Raw genomic sequence first — 8,598 nt, 5'->3', positions numbered from 1 at the left:
CTCAACTTAGGACCGCTGTTACTGACCTCAGAGTGTTTTTAAAATGTTCCTTTTAAAAATATTGTAAGGCAATGTATATTTATTGTAGAAATTTTAGAAAATTCAGAAAAATATGAAGAAGAAAGGAATCCAACCATAATCTCACTATCACAGATACTTTCTATTAGTATAATTACATAATATAAACATTTGGAAGTATATTTCTTCAAACCTTTTTTTAACCTTTTACTAAACATTTTAAAAATAATACATAGTATATCATTTAGGTAAAAGATTCAAGTGATATGTAAGTATACACGGCAAAACATGAAGGTCATCCCATAGCATCCTTCACTTTGACTCATTCATTTATCTAATCATTCAAAAATACTGAGTTTTAATTATAGAGTTATAACAGTAATTATGACAGATGCATACCTGTCCTTACAGCACTTACCTTCTAGAGTGGTACAAAGACCACTTATGAGAGGGAAAAAAGATGAGATAGAGAGGGTTCCTTCAGGTATGGGTGGTGGTAATGCTTTTGCAAGTCACAGAAAGCCTAGGGACTCTAACCAGACATCCAGAGGCACAGTTTGACTCAGCCATTCAAATGACATTATCAAAGAACTGGATGCTTGCTCCAATTATTGGCTTAGCTACCTCAGCATTGGTACTGTTCTCAGGTGGGCTCCATTCTCCCTGACATGAGATATCCTACAGCAACAGCTAGTACTGCAACTTTTCTCATTCCTAGCCATTACCTCATCAACCCTACAAACCACAGAATGAAATTTCATTGTTCTACTTGAACTGACCTGGCCCATTCCTAAATCAATAGTTTTAGCCAGGAAGATGGAATACATTGATTGGCTTAAGCTAGTTATGACCCGTTCCGGGAACTGAACATGGGATTAGTCCTATCAAAGCCACTTGAAAAGGAAAACTGTGGTCCATTTAGGAAAAGAAGCAAGAAAATTGTTACTATGTGGTGGAGGTGGATGGCTAATGATCACTATACGAATAACGACGCTTCATGGATGAGAACAAGGCAGCCTCCTGAAGAGTCAAAGGAAAAGTGTTTAAAAAAAGAAAAAGGTTCTGTGAGTTGAGAGAGAGGCTGGCATGTTCAAAAAGATTAGAAAGCCAGAATTGCTGGGTGAGACAGAGGTGAGACATTGTGATGGTCATCCTTCCAGTCATGTTTTCTATGTAAAACAAATATTTTTTCTTTTTCTACTTATAATGAAAATCATGTTCTATGAATTGTTTTCTGACTGGCCTTTCTCACTGACAAAGAAAAATGCCTAACAATCTTGCACATGTACCCCTAAACCTAAAATAAAAGTTAAATAAAAGAAAAATGCCATGCAAATGTTTTTGTGTCAGTACATAAAGATTTATGATATTCTTTCTGAAGGCAGTGGTTATGTGTATCAACAGTTTTTTTGAACTATTCTTCTAGTAATGGACATTTTTCCCAATGCTTTTCCATGACTCTTGAAGAAAATACATCTTCCTTGAGAATAAATTCTGAGATACAGATTTTCTGGATTAAGGAATGTACATATTTAAAGCACTGATAATACTTCCAAGTTACCCTCAAAATGACTTTGCAATGAATACACCAAACAAGAGTATATGAGAGTCTGTTTCCTTAACAACAACACTGAATATGATCAATATGTTTAACTATTTCCAATATAATGAATAAAAAATGTGAGCTAATTGTTGATTTAATTTTCATTTCCCTGATTGCTAGTCAAGTTGAACAACTTTTCATATGTTTATAGTCTGTTGGCATTTCTTTTCATGTTAATTGCCTATCTCTATTCTTTCTCGATTTTTCTGGCATTTATAGCTTTTATATATTCTGAATATTAATCCTGCCTATAATTTTTGTGATAAACATTTTCTCTTAGTATGTTGCTTAGTTTTCCCCAAATTTCATTAAGAAAAATTTCAAATATTCCGCAATTTTTTAAAATGTTGCTTATTTTTTTAACTTCTCTTATGCCTTTTGTATACAGAGTTTAAACTTATTTTACACATCTGTGAACAGCTTTTTCAAACTTTTGACATTTGTATTCTACGTAGGAAGACTTAACTCACTCCAAAGCCATCAAAATATTCTTGTTCATTTTCATCTAATATTACCATTGTATTGAATACAGCATTTTTCAGCCCATCTCAGTTATATTTTGGTGCTGGGAACAGAGAGTTGGGGCACATCTAGCTTTATTAAATCAATGACATTGGGACTACTAGTTATCCATTTGAAGGGAAAATAGGCCATTCTTTTTCTTTCCCTGTGAAATTCAATCTGTTCCCTAAGCTAAATTTGTGTATCTACTTGGAACCATTTCTATATCCTCTGTTTTATTCTAATGATCTATTTATTAATTTCTCCACCAATAAACACACAGTTTTAATTACTTTTATCATAGATTTTTGTTAGATCGAGTACATTAGTCACTTCTCTGTCAATGGTTCTTTCTTTCTTTCTTTTTTAAGTTTCTTTGCCTTATAAAATTTATAAACAGAAGGGGGTAGCCCTGGCTCACCAAAGGGAATGTGTTGGGTCTGCACTCTCCAGTGATTATATCATGCCTGAGGGCTCAGCATCCTTCTGCTCTCTACCGCAAAGAAAGGGTAACATCTTAGAGTCTGATAGAAATAATCGCTTCCCCTCTGGTAAAGACTAGAGAGAGCTACCCTATTAGGTTGAGCCTTGGCACCATGACATCTTCTGCACAGCCTCTGGGACTTGTTCAAGAAAAAAAGAGCTGCTGGAGTCTTGCAGTTTCATCTTTCCATGCCCAATACTTTGTGAGGATCTCTGCTGCTTCACACGGTCATAAATGAGGGTCACAAATATGGACACTTAATTGGTAATAAAAATCTTGTACTCCTATCCGCCTTTGCTAACTTGCTCTGAGTCTAGTTCCTTTGAACATTTAGCTTTGAATAAGTGGTGTAGAGGAATTTGTAAGAACTTGCCCTCTCCCATGATCTGCCCTCTGGCTCCTTCTAAGTTGCTGATATGGTTTAGCTGTGTCCCCACCCAAATCTCATCTTGAATTGTAGCTCCCATAATTCTCACGTACTGTGGGAGGGTCCTGGTAGAAGATAATTGAATCACGGGGGCAGTTTCCCCTACACTGTTCTTGTGGAAATATGTGTCTCATGAGATCTGATAGTTTTTATAAGGGAAAACCCCTTTCACTTGGGTCTCATTCTCTCTTGTCTACCACCATGTAAGACGTCCTTTACTCTTCTGCCATGATTGTGAGGCATCCCCAGCCATGTGGAACTGTGAGTCCATTAAACCTGTTTTTCTATATAAATTACCCAGTCTCGGGTATGTCTTTATCAGCAGCATGAAAATGGACTAATACAGTTGTCTATCTGATTTTGTTTCCATCATTTATTCCCTTCCCAGATCTTATACAATGTTCAGCTTTGGGATGCACATATAATACTCTCCTGTCGCCCATCTTAACTTAATGCTGTAACAAAACTGTATGTATATATGTAAATCTTTAACCATCAGAACAAGGTGGAGAATATTATAACTAAGAAATAGGGATTTATAATTTTTCTGTAATAGGACAGTGCTGCCTACTTGAACAACTTCCACAATACAAGCCATAACTGCTCACCTAGTGAACAACAGAGAAGACAAAGTCATCAGAGTCAGAGGGATATAACTCTTGGCCTTTTGGACTATATCCCCAACCAGATTCTTCAAGTGACTGGAATGACTGAATTTAATGAGATAAAAGATAATTTCAGGAGAATCCACAGACCCTTTGAGGGAACTGTATTGCCACTGCAGGCTCCTCAAATGCCAACAACTGTGAGTCTGCTTGTTTTCCCAGCAGGAAGCCTTGGGGTTTGGAGCAAGTTCTCAACTCTGGTCACTGGCTGCTTGGAAATAGACTCGGTGCTGTTGGTGGGGGTGCATAATGGGAATGAGACATGCCTTTAGGACTGCAGGATGCATGAAAGTGGGTTGAAGCCTGTGACTGCCAGCTTTCCCCACTTCCCTGGTGACCTGTGTGACTCAGCAGAGGCAGCCGTAATCCCCCTGGAAACATAACTCCATTGGCCTGGGAACCACACCTCCGTCCCCCACAGCATCTGCCGCAAGCCCCCAAAGAGAGGCTGAGCTCAGACATGCCTATCCCTGCCCCGACCTGGTGGTATTTCTCTACCTGCCCTGGTTGCCAAAGACAAAGGACATAATCTCTTGGGAGCTCTATGGCCCTGCCCACTGCCTGAGGAACCTAAATACATAACCAGGTAACCCTAGGGCAAGTTTACTTCCTTCCTATAGTACCACAGCTGATGCGCTCTTGAAAGCACCACCTTCTGGCTGGAGGCCAATCAACACAAAACCAGTACACTCAACAAAAATTACAACCAAGGACCCTCACAGGGTCAACTTTACTCCCCTGCTACCTCCACTGGAGCAGGTGCTGGTATCCATAGCTGAAAGACCTGAAGACAAATCACATCAAAGGACTCTTTGCAGACACTCCCCAGTACCAGCCCAGAGCCCAGTAGATCCACTGGGTGGCTAGACCCAGAAGAGCAGAAATAATCACTGCAGTTCAGCTCTTAAGAAATCTCATCCCAAGGGGAAAGGGGAGAATTCCACATTAAAGGAGCATCCCATGGGACAAAAGAATCTGAACAACAGCCCTTGAGTCCCAGATTTTCCCTCTGACATAGTCTACCAAAATGAGAAGGAACCAGAAAAATAATTCTGGTAATATGACAAAACAAGGTTCTTCAACACCACTAGAAGATTACACCAGCTCACCAGCAATGGATCCAAACCAAAATGAAACCTCTGAATTGCCAGAAAAAGAATTCAGAATGTTGATTATTAAGCTAATCAAGGAGGCACCAGAGAAATGTGAACCCCATCTTAAAGAAATTAAAAACATGATACAAGGTATGAAAGGAAAATTCTCCAGTGAAATAAGTAGCATAAATAAAAAACAATCACAACTTCTGGAAATCAAGGACACATTTAGAAAAATGCAATTTGCACCGGAAAGTCTCAGGAATAGAATTAAACTAGCAGAAGAAAGAACTTCAGAGCTCAAAGACAAGGCTTTCAGATTAACCCAATCCATCAAAGACAAAGAAAAAAATAATTTTTAAAAGTGAACAAAGGATCCAAGAAGTTTAGGACTATGTTAAGCATCCAAACCTAAGAGTAACTGGTGTTCCAGAGGAAGAAGAAAAATCTAAAAGCTTGGAAAACATACTTGAGGAAATAATTGAGGAAAACTTCCCCAGCCTTGCTAGAGATCTAGATTTCCAAATACAAGAAGCTCAAAGAACACCAGGGAAATTCATGTCAAAAAGATCATTCTCTAGGCAAATAGTCAGAAGGTTATCTAAAGTTAAGATGAAGGAAATAATCGTAGGAGCTGTGAGGCAAAAGCACCAGGTGAGCTATAAAGGAAAACCTATCAGAGTAATAGCAGATTTCTCATTAGAAACCCTACAAGCTAGAAGGGATTGGGGTCCTATTTTTAGCCTCTTTAAACAAAACAATTATCAGCCAAGAATTTTGCATACAGCAAAACTAAGTTTTGTAAACAAAGGAAGGATACGGTCTTTTCCAGACAAACAAATGCTAAGAGAATTCGCCACTACAAAGCCAGCACTACAAGAACTGCTAAAAGCATCTCTAAATGTTGAAACAAATCCTCAAAATACATTAAAATTGAACCTCCTTAAAGCATGAATCTCACAGGACATATATAGCAATAAAACAGTGAAAAATAAACAAGGTATTCAGGCATCAAATAGCACAATAGAATAGTACCTCACATCTCAATACTAATATTGAATGCAAATAATGGAAGATTGGATAAGAACTTATCAACCAAGTTTCTGCTGTCTTCAGCAGACTCACCTAACACATAAGGACTCACATAAACTTAAGGTAAAGGGGTGGAAAAAGATATTCCATGTAAATGGACACCAAAAGTGAGCAGAAGTAGCTATGCTTACTTCAGAAAAACAAACTTTAAATCAATAGCAGTTAAAAAAGACAAAGAGGGATATTATATGATGATAAAAGGACTATTACAACAGGAAAATATCACAATCTTAAATATATATAAACCTAACACTGGAGCTCCCAAATTTATAAAACAATTACTACTAGACCTAACTAAGAAATGAAATAGACAGCAACACAATAACAGTGGAGGACTTTAATACTCCATTGACAGCACTAGATAGGTCTTCAAGACAGAGAGTCAACAAAGAAACAATGGACTTCAACTATACCCTAGGCCAGGTGTGGTGGCTTGCACCTGTAATCCCAGCACTTCGGGAGGCCAAGGCAGGTGGATCACGAGGTCAGGAGTCCAAGATCAGCCTGGCCAAGATAGTGAAACCCTGTCTCTACTAAAAATACAAAAAATTAGCCAGTCACGGTGGTGAGTGCCTGTAGTCCCAGCCACTCAGGAGGCTGAGGCAGAGAATTGCTTGAACTTGGGAGTCAGAGGTTGCAGTGAGCCGAGATCGCACCACTGAACTCCAGCCTGGGTGACACAGTGAGACTCTGTCAAAAAACAAAAACAAAAACAAACAAACAAAAAACTATACCCTAGAACAAATGGACTTAACAGATTTTTACAGAACATTCTACCCAACAACTGCAGAATATACATTCTATTCATTAGTACATGGAACATTCTCCAAGATAGACCATATAATGAGGCACAAAACAAGTCTCAGTAAATTTAAGAAAATTGAAATTATATCAAGTACTCTCTTAGAGCGCAGTGGAATAAAATTGGAAATTAACTCCCAAAGGAACCCTCAAAACCATGGAAATTAAATAACTTGCTCCTGAATGATCTTCGGGTCAACAATGAAATCAAGATGGAAATTTAAAAATTCTTTGAACTGAACTATAATAGTGACACAACCTATCAAAACCTCTGAGATACAGCAAAAGTGGTGCTAAGAGCAAAGTTCATAGCATTAAATGCCTACATCAAAAAGTGTGAAAGAGCACAAATAGACAATCAAAGGTCACACCTCTTGGAACTGAAGAAACAAGACCAATCCAAACCCCAACCCAGCAAAAGAAAAGAAATAACAAAGATCAGAGCAGAATTAACTGAAATTGAAACAAGAAAATACAAAAGATAAATGAAACAAAAAGCTGGTTCTTTGAAAAGATAAATAAAATTGCTAGACCATTAGTGAAAGTAACCAAGAAAAGAAGAAAGGAGATCCAAATAAGTTCAATTAAAAAAAAAAAACAGGAGATATTACTGCAGACCAATACCCCGATGAACTTAGAAGCAAAAATCCTCAACAAAATACTAGCTAACTGAATCCAACAGCATATCAAAAAGATAATCCACCATGATCAAGTGGGTTTCATACCAGGCATGCAATGAAGGTTTAAGATCTGCAAGTCAATAAATGTTATACACCACATAAACAGAATTAAAAACAAAAATCATATGATCATCTCAATAGATGCAGAAAAGCATTTGACAAAATCTAGCATCTCTTTATGATCAAAACCCTCAGCAAAATAGGCATAGAAGGGACATACCTTAAGGTAATAAAAGCCATCTATGACAAACCCACAGCCAACATTATACTGAATGGGGAAAAGTTGAAAGCATTCCTCCTGAGAACTGGAACAAGACAAGGATGCCCATTTTCACCATTTCTATTCAACACAGTATCAGAAGTTCTAGCGAGAGCAATCTAACAAGAGAAAGAAATCAAGGGCATCCAAATGGGTAAAGAGGAAGTCAAACTGTTGCTTTTTGCTGAAGATATGACTGTATACCTAGAAAACCCTAAAGACTCATCCAAAAAACTCCTAGAACTGGTAAATTAACTCAGCAAAGTTTCCAGATACAAAATTAATATACACAAATAAGTAGTTCTGCTATACATCAACAGTGACCATGCTGAGAATCAAATCAAGAACTCAACCCCTTTATAATAGCTGCAAAAAAATAAAATAAAATACTTATGAAAATACCCAAAAAAGAGGTAAAAGATCTCTACAAGGAAAACTGTAAAACACTGCTGAAAGATATCATAGATGACACGAACAAATGGAAACACATCTAATGCTCATGAATGGGTAGAATCAATATCATGAAAATGACCATACTGCCAAAAGCAATATACAAATTCAGTGCAATTCCCATCAAAATACCACCATCATTCTTCACAGAATGAAGAACAGTTCCTCATATAGAACCAAGAAAGAGCCCACACAACAAAAACAAGACTAAATAAAAAGAATAAATGTGGAGGCACCACATTAACCGACTTCAAACTATACTATAAGGCCATAGTCACGAAAACAGCATGGTACTGGCATAAAAATGGGCACAAAGACCAATGGAACAGAATAGAGAACCCAGAAATAAAGCCAAATACCTACAGCCAACTGATCTTTGACAAAGCAAACAGAAACCTAAAGTGGGGAAAGGACATCCTTTTCAACAAATGGTGCTGGGATAATTGACAAGCCACATATAAAAGAATGAAACTGGATTCTCATCTCTCAGCTTACACAAAAATCAACTCAAGATGGATTAAAGA

This window comes from Gorilla gorilla, chromosome 4, assembly GCF_029281585.2.
Source record: "Gorilla gorilla gorilla isolate KB3781 chromosome 4, NHGRI_mGorGor1-v2.1_pri, whole genome shotgun sequence".
Classification (NCBI taxonomy): Eukaryota; Metazoa; Chordata; class Mammalia; order Primates; family Hominidae; genus Gorilla; species Gorilla gorilla.
This window is presented reverse-complemented; position numbering follows the sequence as displayed.